This window comes from Pleurodeles waltl, chromosome 5 (assembly GCF_031143425.1).
Source record: "Pleurodeles waltl isolate 20211129_DDA chromosome 5, aPleWal1.hap1.20221129, whole genome shotgun sequence".
Classification (NCBI taxonomy): domain Eukaryota; kingdom Metazoa; phylum Chordata; class Amphibia; order Caudata; family Salamandridae; genus Pleurodeles; species Pleurodeles waltl.
In genome coordinates, this window is record NC_090444.1 from 596,622,845 (window position 1) to 596,639,716 (window position 16,872).

A 16,872-nucleotide genomic window follows, 5' to 3' on the forward strand; every position below is an offset into this window, starting at 1 on the left:
TCTCCTGTGCCCTGTTTTTTTGCTTGTTTCTGACTTGCTTGTGCCTCTTTGTGCTAAACTTTTGTCCTTGTCTGTGCCCATTTTCTGCTTGTTTCTACCTTTGTTCCCCTTTGTGCTTCGTTTTTGTCATTGTGTGTGCCATTTTTCTGTTCACTTTTGCCTGTTTGAGCCTCTTCATCCTTTGTTTTTCCTCTAATCTGTGTATCCGTTCCTGCTTGTTTTGTGACTATTCTGTGCCATGTTTTCTGTTTGTTTTGCCCTTGTTCTGTGCCTCTTTGTGCCCATTTTGCTTTTGTATCAACCCTTGTCTGTGCCTCTTTATGATTTGTTTCAGTTCCTGTTTGTCTCTCTATGCTTTGTTTTTGCCCTTGCCTGTGCCACATTTTATGCTTTTGTTTGTGACTCTTTGTGTTGCTTTTTCACCCTTGTCTGTGCCCCATTTTCAGCTCATCCCCCCCTGGTTTTGTGTGACTCCCTGTGCCCTGTTTTCTGCTCATTTTGCCCCTGCTTTTTTCATTTTGCCACCATTTCCTCACCCCATTGCTACTTACCTTGTTTTCTCTCTCCTGCATCTTGCCCCTTCCCAACATATCCCCTGCACTTCCCACCCTCCCAGTCCCTACTTGTTACTGCAGCACAGACGTGTAGCAAGTGAACTGCTAATGTGCCAAAGCAAGCCTGTCTGTGCCTGGACTGTGCCCAGTGCAAGGAGCCCTGGTCCTCCCCTTACCGACCGCGTTCCTCTGTGCTCTCAAATTCTACCACCACTCACAACACTGCTCCACAGACCACATTGGGAGTCTTCACTTGCACCTCCCTCAAGCCTGCATGTACCCATCCACATTCACTGCTCCCATACCCAGAATCCTACACACACACTAACTAACCACCATCCACACAGCAATCCACCCTCTCATGCATGGTCAATCAACCAATGATGTCAAGAGCCTCCTCTTCCCTTCCTGAATTCAGCAAGAATCTAAAAACCTGGATTTTCTACTCACTATCCTGTTCTGTCCTAGGTATGGTTAGGCACACTCATCTGCAAAGCGTCAGGATGCCCCCCTGAGTGATAGTTTACAATACACATATGCATAACATACCATATGTGTACCCACATTTTTGTGGTGTAGATTTGTATTGAAGACAGAGCAACATTACAGTCTACAAAGCAAAAAAAGAGCTTATTGGATACTGTACATCCTGATCGATCATATCTGAAGGCTTTCTTAAATGACATAATGAAGAATAAGGAGTCTTGGTGAAATATAGCATTTACACAGGATCACACAATTTTATCAAGCAGGGAAGCAGGGATTTCTTGTTTTGCACTGTACAATTCGGCCACTAGTTGGTTATCTGCTCTCCTCTTGTCTGTTTTACAACAAAAGTTTTACATCAAAGGTTTGCCATCAAAGTATTGTCTTCATTTCTTGGTGTGTGAGGTGACAGCCTGAGTGGCAGGCAGCAAGCAGCCACACTAATGCTTGGCCCGTTTTGGGCTCCAGGGACCAAGAGGACCCCGGGCTGAGCCAGAGCATCATCTGGCTTGAGTTTTCAGTGTCTCGCCCACCTCTAGTACAAAAACTTTTCATGCTTGATTTCTTAACCTATAATGTTGCTACAGACATAATTAGAATCTAGTCCACCTAACCATATACTATACTATATAAGCAGGGTCACAGGAATTATGCATCAGAATAGCACCAAATTCTGCAGCAGGAATGACTAAATTATGCGCAAGAAAAGGCAAACTATGCAGCATAATGTGGCACTTTTTTTTATACTATTACTTCATTGTTTTGTAATTTCGACACATGGTAATACTGTCTAGGTAAATATTTCACCTCTGTGGTTGTAGTTTCACAACCAAATACAAAAAAGCAACCAAAAGATGACCAGTTAAACTTTACAAAGAGCCTTCCAATGTGCGTGAATCCACATTGCTATCTTTTAATAGCTTTTCATCCTTTTGAGCTAAAAACAATTTATTTGTTAAAATCTGCAGATGCTGAATTATGTAGCAAATATGGCAATAAATATGCTAAAAAAAAGCTGTGGCTTCTGAATCACATTATTCCAGTGGCCCTGTATATAGGGTATCCATAACTGACTTACCTCTGAGTTCACTGATAGCGTTGTCATGAGGGTGAGGGCAGGAATGGTTCTTAGTGTAAGTTTAAAAACTCTTATTTTTAATAATTCTGTGATGTACTAAGGTATGAAGCTTTATAGTGATAAAATACACTTTTTCCAATTTTGAACACCGTATATTCTAAAATGTTTGTGGCATGTTTTATGTGGCAGTTATTCTGAAGGCTCGGCTCGTGCATTGAATCCTCAAGCTGAAATCCACCCTTGACGTTGCTCTCCATGATAATTTGGTGGCTCACAAACCTCTATTGGACAGCATATATGTTGAGTTTAAGTATTTCAACGTGCTTCATAGATGCTAGTGAAGTCATTTATACATATGAGAGTGCCTTGAAATACATATATTTAGGATGTGCGCTGTACAAAAAAGGATTCATTAACAAAACAGCCACCATGGGTCAATGCCATTGAGCACTAGCCTGTCAAAAACATTTCTGTTTAAATCAATAGCCATTGTTTTGCATGTGCCATATACTAGTCTAACCAGTCCTGTAAGAAAACATTTCAGGAGCTCTTAGCTAGTCAAAATCCTGACTACAACAGAAGGACTGCACCTCTGCAGCTAACATCAGTTGCCCCTCAGGATTCAGGACAAAAGCAGAGTCCAGTAAAGTGTGTGCGAAGGCAGATTCAGGGTTGCTGAAAGTTATGCAATAAACAACCAAACTGCAGACATGAGGGTAACACATCGCACACACTTGTGCAGCCAAAAAATACATTTAACACTGGCTCACTGGACTGTCCCTGCTATATGTGAGAGTCAATCAGGCCGGCAGCATGTCTCTATCCTTGGGCTTTGGATGGTTCAACTTAGTTGCACTGAAAAATTCAAAAATCCCTCAGTTTGGACTTGTTTTTGGCAGTTTTTTTCATTTGTGGGAAAATGATCAGGAGTCTTCTGCAATCCCTGTTGTGCGTCCGCACTGCACATTTCTTAGTTTAGTAAGTGCCAGATCATTTGTGTTGTAAAACAGATAAGAAAAAAGCAGATACCCAGCTAGTGGCCGAACTGCACAGTGCAAAATAAGAAATCTCGGCTTCTCACCTTGACAAAATTGTGTGATCCTGTGCAAATATAATATTTCACCAAGACACATTTTTCCCTTCAAATATGGGTGATCAGGATGTAACTTTCCAATAAGCTCTTGTTTCTTGTTCAATAGATTGTAATGTTGCTCCGTCTTAAATACAAAATTACACCACAAAAATGTGGGTACACATATTTTATGTTCTGTGTATGTGTAAAGCGAACTATCCCTCAGGGATGCATCCTGGCCCTGACCAGATGGGTGTGCCTAGCCATGCTTAGGATAGGGCAGGATGGTGAGTAGAAAAGGTGGGGTTTCAGCTTCTTGCTAGATACCAGAAGATAGGAAGAGGCTCCTGGTGTGTTTGGTTGAGTGACCATGCGAGAAATGGTGGGTTGCTGTGTGGGTGGTGGTTGGTTTATGTGAGTGTGTGGTTCTGGGTGAATGTGGATGGGTGCATGAGGGCTTTAGGAAGGTGCAAAGGAAGACTCCCTTTGTGTGTGTGGAGTAGTGTGACGAGTGGCAGTAGTGGTTGAGAGTGGAGAGCTACATGATTGGTAAGGGGAGGACCAGGGTTCCTTTTGCTGGGCACAGTTCAGGTACAGACAGGCTTGCTATGGCACACTAGCAGCACACACGCTGAACTGCGATAGACTGTAAGGGCCTGATTTAGAACTCAGTGGACAGGTTACTCCATCATAACGATGAGTAATATCCCGACCGCCAAAATCTAAATGCCATTATCTTCTATGCCAGTGGTTCCCAATCTGTGCTCCGGGGACTCCTGGGGGCCAATGAAGCCTCCTTGGGGGGGCGCGACTGCTTAGAAAATTAAATAATATTAACAGATTAGGTTCCCAGCTGTCAGGAATGATTTAGTAGAGGGTCCCCGGATTCCAATAACAATTCAGTAGGGGTCCCTGGGTTCCACTAATGATAAAGTAGGGGTCCACAAAAGTCAAAAGGTTGGGAACCACTGTTCTATGCAATTTAGACTTCGGCTGACTGGACAAAACATCACCATTGTGATGGTGTAACCTGCCTGCAGATTTCTAAATCAGGCCCTAAGAAGGTGGTGAGAGGGTTCTCAGTGTAGTGGGCTGAGTTGAGGAGGCGCAGGATGCAGGAGACGGAAAACAAGATGAGGAGCACTGGGGTGGGGAAAGGGTGGCAACATAGCAAAAAACAGGGAGAACATAAGCACAAGATAGAGCAAAAAAGGCACACATAACCAGGAGAAAACGAGCTGAAAATGGGACACAGACATCTGTAAAAAAAAGCAGAACGAACCACAAAAAAAGCTGAAAATGGGGCACAAAAAAGGTCAAGAACAAAGCATACAAAGACACAAACAAGGACTAAAATGAAGCATACAGAGGCACATACATGGCCTGAAAACAGAAGCAAATGGACACAAAGATGCACAAAATAAGGGCAAAACGAGCCAAAAACAGTGCCCAGAAGAGTCACAAAACAAGAGAAAACAAACACTCAAAGGCAAGAGCAAAACAAAGCATGAAGCAGCTCAAACAGGCAAAAACTAGCAGAAAAGGGGACACTCAAGGACAGAAACAAAGCACAAAGGGGAGAAAAGGTAGAAATAAGAATATGTGTGGCACATATAAGGACAAAAACGAAGCACAAAGAGGCATAAACAAACTAGAAACAAACAAACAAAGGGGCACACGAGTGTCAGAAAGCAGGGAAAATGGGGTCCAGACAACGGCAAAAACAAAGCACCCAGAGACCCAAACAAGGGCTAAAGCAAAGCACAAAGATGCATAAAGAAGGGTTGATATGAGAAGAAAACTGGCACAGAGAGGCACAATACAAAGGGAAAACAGGACACAGACAAAGGCAAAAATGAAGCACAAACACGGGAAAATGAGCCCATCATGCAATGTGATCTCAAAATGTGCACTGTATAAAAAAAACATTTAGGCACTTGTGTTTATAATGCACTCACTAGTACATACAATATGTCCTTTGAGCACTTGACCTCAGAAGGTGCGCTGTGCAAACATGTATTTTTTAAAGTCAGTGTACAGGACCTGGAGTTCAACCTGCACTCAATCATCCGGTGGTTCGATGCAGCCTCACCTGCTTCCACGGGGCACTCCAGTGGCTCACTTCCGCATATATCAGCCCTGCTCAAGCCTCAAAAGTCTGTACAGAGGGAGCCCCGGTGCTGCTGGGAGCAGCAAAGGGTGTACAACTGGACCGTCTGCGGCCTGCATGTGTTATCAATGTGCTCCTGCCCACAATTCTTCTTCTTTCTGAGCCACCGGAAGCCCCCTTGTTCATTTTCCAAAGTGGGCTCTGCAACTCGCATTGAACTTCACTGTGATTGGCTGTCAGTGTCATGTGCTTTTCAGTGTCTGTTACACACACACATTACCATATCCATTTCATTCATATCCTTATCCAGTTCAGTCAATATTTTGTGTACCTCAATGTGATTCATATCCATTTCAGTGATGCACATATTCATTTCAACTACAGTGTTATTTACCTCACTGTTATTTCTAATGATCTCAAGATTTGTTAAATTAAAATCATTCTCCAGTGTTCATTTTTTTAAATGATCTTTTATGTGGGGTGGAGCCAAGCCGCTGACCAACATGGACGTGCAGCGTTGAAGCTCCAGCGGAATGGCACCTGAAATTGCTAGAGGAGGCCTAATATGCTGCACTGGAATGCAGAGACCCCTTAAGGTAGGATGGGGGCAGCAGAGTGGTCACCATCCGCATAACATGTGGATATTGCTGCTTTCTGCGACTTGTCAACGGTGCGGCTCCTCCATCTGTCTGGGACCTCGAAGGCCCTGCAGTGACAGGGGCTTGAGGAGAACCTAAGGCCGAGGCCAGAGGGCCAAGCAGGCGGCCTGCTGCTCCATCCTATTTTCATAGCACCCTCCCTGTTTTGGGACCATGAACGCACTCCCTGGGTTTGGGGTGGGGCCGTCCGGGCATGCTGGCCCCAGATGTGACAGGGCCGTATGCTGGGTGTGACATGCCCCGCTGAAGCTACGCACCGGCCTGGTCACACTGGCCCGGAGAGGGGATGGGCCGCGCACTGGGTGCAACTGGCCATGATGTGAGAGTGCTCCTGTGTGCTCCAGACAGCGAAATTGAACGCCTCTACATACCTAACTACAAATTGAAGTACATTGTTCTGGCCTTCCCCGGTTGCTGTCCCTGACACACAATAAGACTACCAGCCTGATCGCAAGTGATGGCATGTGGCTGGGCGACTGAAGCCAATGCTTTAGGGCCTATGCTACCCTGAGTGAAATGGGTACGGACTACGGTGTTGCTCACTGCTGCAATATTGGGCTGCTTCAACTGTTATACCACACCAGACATTTCCCCGGCACCCCCCCCTTCCTGTTTGTGGACATAGCTTCACTCATCTACTATAGGCCCCAGGTTATAGTTATGGTCCACGATGATCCCAAACAGTGTAAGCTCCCATTTAACAAGTCTCCCCCCCCTCCCTAAGATATCAGTGTCACCATGGAGAAGGGTTCGGCAGTAGTCCGGTTACTGGAATACCATACCGACCTCAATCCAATTTTGCAAGAGCTGCACTTAGGATTTCAGGGGATAGACGGAAGGTTTGATACATTGCCTGCTCTTACAGATACATTTGTCATGTAACACGCCAACAGAGCTCTCGGACCTCGCCCTGCCCTTGGAGCATCGCCTCACCTGATCGTTGCGAGAGTGCTGAACTTTAGAGATCACAACATGGCGCTAAGACTGGCCTGAGAGAAGGGTCAGTTGACATACTAGGGGATGACAATCTCACTATTTCCAGACTTCACAATGGCGGTACAGGAGGCCAGACTTAAGGTGGATGCGGATGGCAGAAAGTGTATTTTTGATAACTCTAAAGAGGCTGGATTTCTGCAAGAACTATAATAGGGCTGGGTTGCGGTCTGTGCAGCCCTGCCACGGACATTCTAAGCTGAACATACACACCTCTAGCAACTGCACAACAACAGGGGAACCCTATAACTCTACCTTGCCCAGGGTAAATATATCATCAACAAAGAAAAAGCTGGCAGGTAGAGACAAATTAAATCCTAAGTTGTCAGAACAGACCTGTATTCTGTTGCTTTTGAGTTTATTTCTTACTCAATTTTAATTTAAACCAATTTATCAAATAGCAAAAAAGGGATCTAGGATGATATCAAATTTATATACAATACAATAAACAAAATATAGACAAAATGTTACTTCACAAAACACACACAATGGGCCTAATCACAAATACAACAATACAAAACTTTAGAGACAAATAGTATTAAGAAAAATATTAGGAAACAATGCCCTACATATTTGAATGGTGGTCACTGTTATAACTCCACATGTGATCCACTTCTAAATGCTAAGGAACTGGGCTTTTACGTGCACTCACTTATCAAAGTATTGTGCATTTCTTTCACACAAGTATGATATAGTGCATCTTAAGACATTACAGTATATTCCATTGTTTGGCAAGCCCAATGCACTTGCAATACAAAAAGTCAACGCGTTTCGGCCTATTAATTTAAGGCCTCATCAGGACTGAAGAAGGGCAAATGTAATTCTAGAAAGAAAATCAAAGAAAACAAAAGGAATGCTTACAATTATACATCCATACATGTAATCTAAGAGTCAATAAAAAGATTTATAGTGCAAGCCTACAGGATATCTGGTGTTAAAAAAAGCTTATATATATTTTTTTAAAAGAAACATTTTTTATAAAAACAGTATTCGCTAGATTAAGTAGCGTCTCCTACTATACAGATAATCATACGATAATTTTGTCACTGGCTGTGGTAAAGTGCTACCCTACTTGTAGATTTATTAAAATTATCTATCAAGATGTATACTTTGTTTAAAGTATATATACTCTATTAAAAATATAGAATATAAAGACCACATATTTTTACCTTAATTGTAAAGATCAAAAACGGGGAACAGGACTCGTGTATATCATCTTCGATTAACTTAAACGATGGACTTTGCTACTTAAAGATGCCCATCAGGAATCAGACATGTTGCTGCTAGTATCATCTCCCTGGCAGGGAAACAAATGTCAAAGTCAGCATGCACTCTGTCCTTATTGCTCCCTCACAACTCAAAGCGGCTACCAAGCCTCAGGACATCTCAAAGTGCTGCCGTCTTACCGTATTCTACACGTAAAGTCTGAGGCTCGCGCTACAACGCGTACATTTGGAACCGCGTCTTCCGTGTTGCGATTGTAACTAAGCGACGTCACGCACTCGCATTGTGCTGGCGTCTCAAATACTAGCAACCAATCGCAACAGCAAGTGGATGACTTTACTCAGGCAATAGAAGAGAACCTGTAAAAAATTGTAACCCACATTTTTGAAATAATTTTAACCAAATTAAGAAAACTAAAAAAACTAAATTACTGAGAAGGAACCAAAACTATTTCCAATCCGCCTAACTCATCTGTTATTGTTAAAAAAAAATAAAAAAAATGTTTAAGCTTGAATCGGTCATCTCCTGTAATTATCAGTCTAAAGTTCCACTCTGTTTTTCACACTTTCTACCTATGTTGAACTTTAGGAGAGTTTTATAGACGGTCACCAAAACACAATGCACAGAGTATATATATTAGTCTCTGAGTCACCTCTTATATCTGATGTTATATGAAATATAATGCATGTAGCATTGTCATACTGTAGACACTAACAACGTATACAGACTTCTTGCGGTAAATGCCAGATCTTACTTAATTAGAGCCCACATTTCATCATCATCATTTAATCCAGTTCTAGCTGTTTGAAATCTTTCGATCAATCTTGCTTCCATTCTTAATAGTTTCTTTGTTGTTGGAAATCCGTTGGGTTGTATTGCCAATAATACTGTCCACCAGATGTCTTCTGCTGTGTGCATCCATTCCTGGAAATGCTCGACTAGTGGTGCTCCTTTGACTCCGCATTTGATTCTAGAGCGATGTTGAAGGATCCTGGTTTTGACTGGTTGTGAAGTCTGTCCAATGTACGCTTTTCCACATGGGCACATAATACAGTAAATCACATTTTTCGTGTTACAATTAGTGAAATCATTTTGTGCATGTATTCTACCGTTTATTTGAACCTCTTTGGTATTGTGTGTAAATTGGCATGCCATGCATTTTCCACATCTGTAGTGCCCTTGAATTGCTGGCAGTTGTAGTAGAGTTCTTAAATCTTTCTTTCTATCAGTTTGTGTCTGTGCTGCCTTCACCCATTGATCTCTCAAACTACGTGCCTTTTTGAACAAAAACAGTGGTGTGTCTATGCGCAAATCACTAATGATTTTCCAATTACGTTCAATGATCGACCGTATTTTATTTGCCTTAGGGCTGAATGTGATCACGCATGTCAGGGGGACCTTTTTTGCCTTTTCTTTCGGGACCAGCAATGTTTCTCTCGGTATAAACCGAGCTCTTTTGGCTGCATTTTTAACCAATTTTCTCGGGTATCCTCTATCGATCAGTTTCTTAATCAGTTCATCTGCATTATCAAAATAATCAGTTCTATCAGTACAGTTCCTCCTAATCCTTAGGAATTGACCAAAAGGTAAATTTTGTTTAAGTGAACGTGGATGTCCACTTGAGAAATGCAGCAGAGTGTTACGATCTGTGGGTTTTTTATATAGGCTGACGGCCAGATTGCCACCTTTATTCCATATCCATAAGTCAAGAAAATTGATTTTAGCTTTATCTTTACTCATAGTAAATGTGAAATCTACTGTGCGGTGATTGAGCCATTCATGAAATGCCTCTAGAGTTTCCTCTGATTCTTGCCAAACCATCAAGATGTCGTCAATGTACCGGAACCAATGATTAATATGTTTCCTAAACGGATTGGTTTGTGGATAGACCCATTTATGTTAAAAAAAATCCATTACCAAGTTTGCGACCTCTGGGGCAAAGCTACAGCCCATTGCCACGCCTTTAACTTGGCGGTAAAGTTGGTCATTGTATTTGAAGAAGTTATTTTTCAAACACAATGTAGCTAATTCCACTAAGAATTCTGTCGGCGGGATGTGAGGTTGAATATTGTTGTTCAACGTCTGTCTAATGATTGTGATTGCTTCATCTTGCGGGATATTAGTATACAATGACTCAATATCGAAAGTAACCAAAAGTTGGTTGTTCTCTTCATATGTTAAATTTTCTAACTTGTTGATGATATCCATAGAGTCTCTTACGTAAGCCAGTGTTTTGGTTACAGCCGGTTTTAAGAATACATCAACAAGTTGAGCAAGAGGTTCTAGAATAGATCCGCAAGCTGATACTATTGATCTACCCGGTGGATGTTCTAAGTTTTTATGAATTTTGGGTAGGATGTAAAAGCAAGGAATTCTTTCATCAGTCTGATTTAAAAAAGTATATTCTTTTTTACTTATCCAACCCTGTTCTTTTGCTCCCACTGTAAGTGTTTCAATTTTGTTCTTGACCTGTTTAGGTGTATCTCCTTGTATTTCTCGATAATGGAGTGGGTTGCTCAATTGCCTCATTTCTTCTAAGTTATACCGTTCTTTCCTCCAGATCACAATCCCACCTCCTTTATCTGCCGGTTTTATAATGATTTCTTGATTTTCAGCCAAATCGTGAATCGCCTCTTTCTCTGTTTTAGAACAATTGTCATTAAAGTAAATTTTTTTAGAATTCAGTGCATCTAATTCTTTCAGTACTAGATTTTCAAATATTTTAATTTCTTCTGGTAAGTCATTTCTATCTGGTAGGAAACTCGATTTAGGTCTGAGGCCGCTGTCCACGTCACCATCTTGTGTTGGAGATGCGTTAAAGAAAGCTCTCAATCTCACCTTACGGAGAAATTTCAGGACTTCTATTTTGCTTTCCACAGGAACTGGATTCCTAATTGGGACAAAAGATAACCCTTTACTCAGCACCTGTTTTTCTATTTCCGTGAGGGGGTGTGAGGACAGGTTGTAGATGGGAATTAGATTTTCTGATTTCATTATTGTCGTCTGTAAGCCCTCCTTCTGGTCCGGAAAAAATTGTGATCTTGAAATTGCCCTCTAGAGTTGCCCCCCCTCCTCTCGGACCTCTGCGGCTGCCTCTGCCTAAAAAAGGTTGAGCCGTAGAATAAGTACCTTGTTCTGGCTCAGATTCAGAGGATGTGTCTGAGAAAGTAATAATTTTTTTCCGTGATCTTGTTTGGAATTGCAAATTAAGATTATTAGGATTATTATTTTTGTAGAAGTCTTCTCTTAAGTAGGGGTAGGTATGTAAAATATCAAAATTCTTTATATCCCGAGCTAGTTTGGTTGTTTTTTGGCTAATCCTATTAGTTTTGAAGTCTGTTATAGTTTTATTGACTGCATCCAACAGCTGCTGGGCATTTTGTATGGAATTGTCTGCCGATATCTCTTGTTCAAGGGTGGCTATTTCTTTTAATTCACACTCATTAATCCTTAAAGCTGTTTCTACCGACAGTGCTAGCCAATCACAAGAGCATTTAGTCCCTACCCCACTGAATTGTGTCAAGTATTTTGGGTCGCTAGTAAAAATTACAGGGATATTTTTAACTTGTAGTCCTAGTGGGATTGTGTTATTTTTTAAATGTTCAAGTAGTACCTGTGCATGTAATTGGGTTCTTGTATTTTTCTTCTTCAACTGTTTTAATCTCTCTATTTTGTCTAATTTCGGGGTCTCGCTCGGTGGGGCTTCCCCACTTAGAAGAGAAGGTAGTTCCAAGAGCTTAGATATTTGTTCATCTGTATAGCAGACTGTTTGGTGGTCTGACATAGTCTCTATTTAGTATACAAGGGACACTTGCTAATACTTAATTAATTACCTGAGGCAAAACATCCTACCGATTGCATCCTTTTTAGCTAAATATTATAACTTGTTGCGCCTCCAAATAGTGGAGGTAAATATCTTACTTATATCTCAATCCTTCCCTCACACCTGACAAGGTGTACGTAGAAACTGCAAAACAACAGGGGAACCCTATAACTCTACCTTGCCCAGGGTAAATATATCATCAACAAAGAAAAAGCTGGCAGGTAGAGACAAATTAAATCCTAAGTTGTCAGAACAGACCTGTATTCTGTTGCTTTTGAGTTTATTTCTTACTCAATTTTAATTTAAACCAATTTATCAAATAGCAAAAAAGGGATCTAGGATGATATCAAATTTATATACAATACAATAAACAAAATATAGACAAAATGTTACTTCACAAAACACACACAATGGGCCTAATCACAAATACAACAATACAAAACTTTAGAGACAAATAGTATTAAGAAAAATATTAGGAAACAATGCCCTATATATTTGAATGGTGGTCACTGTTATAACTCCACATGTGATCCACTTCTAAATGCTAAGGAACTGGGCTTTTACGTGCACTCACTTATCAAAGTATTGTGCATTTCTTTCACACAAGTATGATATAGTGCATCTTAAGACATTACAGTATATTCCATTGTTTGGCAAGCCCAATGCACTTGCAATACAAAAAGTCAACGCGTTTCGGCCTATTAATTTAAGGCCTCATCAGGACTGAAGAAGGGCAAATGTAATTCTAGAAAGAAAATCAAAGAAAACAAAAGGAATGCTTACAATTATACATCCATACATGTAATCTAAGAGTCAATAAAAAGATTTATAGTGCAAGCCTACAGGATATCTGGTGTTAAATAAAGCTTATATATATTTTTTAAAAAGAAACATTTTTTATAAAAACAGTATTCGCTAGATTAAGTAGCGTCTACTACTATACAGATAATCATACGATAATTTTGTCACTGGCTGTGGTAAAGTGCTACCCTACTTGTAGATTTATTAAAATTATCTATCAAGATGTATACTTTGTTTAAAGTATATATACTCTATTAAAAATATATCGAAGATGATATACACGAGTCCTGTTCCCCGTTTTTGATCTTTACAATTAAGGTAAAAATATGTGGTCTTTATATTCTATATTTTTAATAGAGTATATATACTTTAAACAACGTATACATCTTGATAGATAATTTTAATAAATGTACAAGTAGGGTAGCACTTTACCACAGCCAGTGACAAAATTATCGTATGATTATCTGTATAGTAGGAGACGCTACTTAATCTAGCGAATACTGTTTTTATAAAAAATGTTTCTTTTTAAAAAATATATATAAGCTTTATTTAACACCAGATATCCTGTAGGCTTGCACTATAAATCTTTTTATTGACTCTTAGATTACATGTATGGATGTATAATTGTAAGCATTCCTTTTGTTTTCTTTGATTTTCTTTCTAGAATTACATTTGCCCTTCTTCAGTCCTGATGAGGCCTTAAATTAATAGGCCGAAACGCGTTGACTTTTTGTATTGCAAGTGCATTGGGCTTGCCAAACAATGGAATATACTGTAATGTCTTAAGATGCACTATATCATACTTGTGTGAAAGAAATGCACAATACTTTGATAAGTTAGTGCACGTAAAAGCCCAGTTCCTTAGCATTTAGAAGTGGATCACATGTGGAGTTATAACAGTGACCACCATTCAAATATATAGGGCATTGTTTCCTAATATTTTTCTTAATACTATTTGTCTCTAAAGTTTTGTATTGTTGTATTTGTGATTAGGCCCATTGTGTGTTTTTTGTGAAGTAACATTTTGTCTATATTTTGTTTATTGTATTGTATATAAATTTGATATCATCCTAGATCCCTTTTTTGCTATTTGATAAATTGGTTTAAATTAAAATTGAGTAAGAAATAAACTCAAAAGCAACAGAATACAGGTCTGTTCTGACAACTTAGGATTTAATTTGTCTCTACCTGCCAGCTTTTTCTTTGTTGATCATACACACCTCTAGCAGCATGGACTTGTTCCCTCAAGAGTGAGACTGTGCAACCTTTTGATATCATATATGGCACTATTGTCCCTACCTGCAGATCTGACATCTGTCTCTGCAGTTCCATTATCCTCTCCTTTCAAGTGATTTACTCCTCCTTATCATAATGCATACCAAAAACTTTTTGAATGTGGCGCTCACCGCCAATGTGTTGCACCCCCTCCCCCCCGGTTGAGACCATATAAATCCCTAGGGGTTTATTGTATAAATTGTTTGCGTTTTTGGCTTGTTTACGTTGAGTGTGGGAGGGGGATGGGAGGTTTTAGATGTTTAGTTCTGTTTGAATTATTGTTTACTGTTTGTATATTGGCACACTGCGAAACACCTCTGTTTGACTTGCTTACCCAGCCAGATGGCTCCATGACAGTTAACATGAACGGATCTATGTCCATGTTGCATTTAACCTTTCTGTCTTGGAATATTAGGGGCTCAGATAACCCCAGCAAGGGTAAACAGGTAGTGCAGTATCTAACTTGACAGAAAGCCATGATCACGTTCCTACAGGAGGCACATCTGGCCCCACACTCTACACATGCTTTTGCATCCCAGTGGGAACCTCATTGCTTTTTTTCCAACTACTGTTTGTATTCACGTGAGATCTGCATATTGATCCACAAGAAAATCCCCTTTCACCACATCTCCACTATGGCTGACACCAACGGTAGATATATACTTGTTGAGGGTGTTCTGGATGGCCATAAAGTATTATTAGCTGACATTTATGCCCCAAATATAGATGCTCCCTATTTTTTTCACATCCTGCTGACTAAACTAGTTTGCACTGGCGCAGGTAAAATAATTATGGGTGGGAACTTCAGCATGATAATGGATCCCCTATCAGACACTACGGCAGACAATTCGACATTGAAACCTAAATCTTTACATGTCCTAAAGCACATGTGTGATACCCTCCAGCTACAAGACCCATGGCTCATGCAACCACAGTCAGCTTTAGCATTCACATATTATTCAGTCCCACACAATACATGGACGCACATTGACTTCTGGCTCATAAATCTTTTGGTCCCAGCATGGCTGTCCTCTGTCAGTCATTTACCGCATACACTCTCTGATCATTCACCAGTGGCGATGACGTTATATTCCACATCCAGGTATGAATGCTGCAGGCGCTTTCCTACCCTGGTGCTTCAAGATGCCTTGTTCCGCACTGACCTACAAAAGGCCTTGAAGGAATACTTTGAATTAAATACAAGGTCAGTCTCAACGTATGCCTCATTCAAAGCCTATGCTAGGGGTATATGCATTGCACAGTCTACTGGTGTTCTCCAGTCCATACGCACCAGCCTTGCGAAGGTGGAGACTGCTCTCCATGATCTAGACCGGGCGGGCACCTGTACAAATGGTGACCCTGGGTTGAAGACCCGTGCGACCCTTATGGAGGAATTTCGAGAGTTGGTAGATTGAGAGGTCCTCTTTCTGTGGAAATATGTTGCTGCGTGCCGCTATGGTGAGCATCCTGGGCGGACACTGGCATGCCTGCTGAAACCACCACACTCTGGGACCATCATCCCAGAACTGTACACCGATGAGGGATCACATAGGGTAGGCACTGAAGAGGTTTAATCTGAATTTATGTTCTATTTTGCCATGCTGTAAAGCAGTCATTGCCATTATGATACCTCAGCATTGACTGGCCACCTGGAGGAGATAGCTATGGTGTGGCTGACCGCGGCACAACAGAAATACCTAAGTGAACCCTTCAGGTGTGAATAAATAATAATAGCCATATCTGCTTTAAATGGCTCCAAAGCGCCCAGACTGAATGGCTTTATTGGGGAGTTTTATGCTGCCTATAAAGAGATTCTTGCCCCTCAACCTTTGGAAGTGTACAATGAGGCTCTCACCAAAGGTACACTACCTCCAACTATCCAAGAAGCAGTCATTACTCTATTACCTAAGCCTGGCAAAGGCGGCCGTTATTGCAGAACTTATCAATTTTGATAATAAGATTCTGGTGAAAGTATTAGCAATACGCCTATCCCAATTGATGGATGGAATCATCTCCCCAGTGCAGTCAGGATTCGTCACCCAAAGATTTACTAATATCAACTTGCATACATTATTCGCAGTACTGCATAGGATAGACACCTCTACACCCCCAAAAGTCACCTTCCTTGACACTGGAAAGGTGTTCAACTCTCTGGAGTGGCCCTTTTTATTCACCACATGCTGCATATTGGGTTTTCCTTTGGGCTTTACTTCCTTGATCCAGCTACTTTACCCAAATCCAACCGCACAAATCAGAGTGAACGCCACACTCTCTCCTCCCTCCACAGCATACAGGGGGACCCATCATGGCTTCCCTCTTTCCCGCTTGCTTTTCATAATAGAAGAGGACCCATTGGGATGACAGCTACAAAAACACACCTTCACAGAGAACTGCAGTTTAAAACTGGACTGCTACTAGTATCATTATAATTGGATTATATCTTATTATTTATCAGCCACCCAGGCAGGAACTTGGAATCAGTATTGCAGGAGATTATCCATTTTGGGGCATTTTTAGGACTTCATATTAACTGGTCCAAGACAGAATTATTTCCTCTGACTGTTGCTATCACTCAAGTGACTACTCAATACCCATTAAAATGGTGCACAGACACAGTCAAGTATTTGGGCATATGTGTCCATCATGATAAAGAACAAATTGTACACCTCAACTATGGGATGACGATAGAATAGACAAGCTAGAAACTCAAATAGAACACTGGGTAAGACTGCCGATCTTCCTGGCAGGTAGAATTGCCATTATTAAAATGGTTGTTCTCCCTAAATTATTATATTTC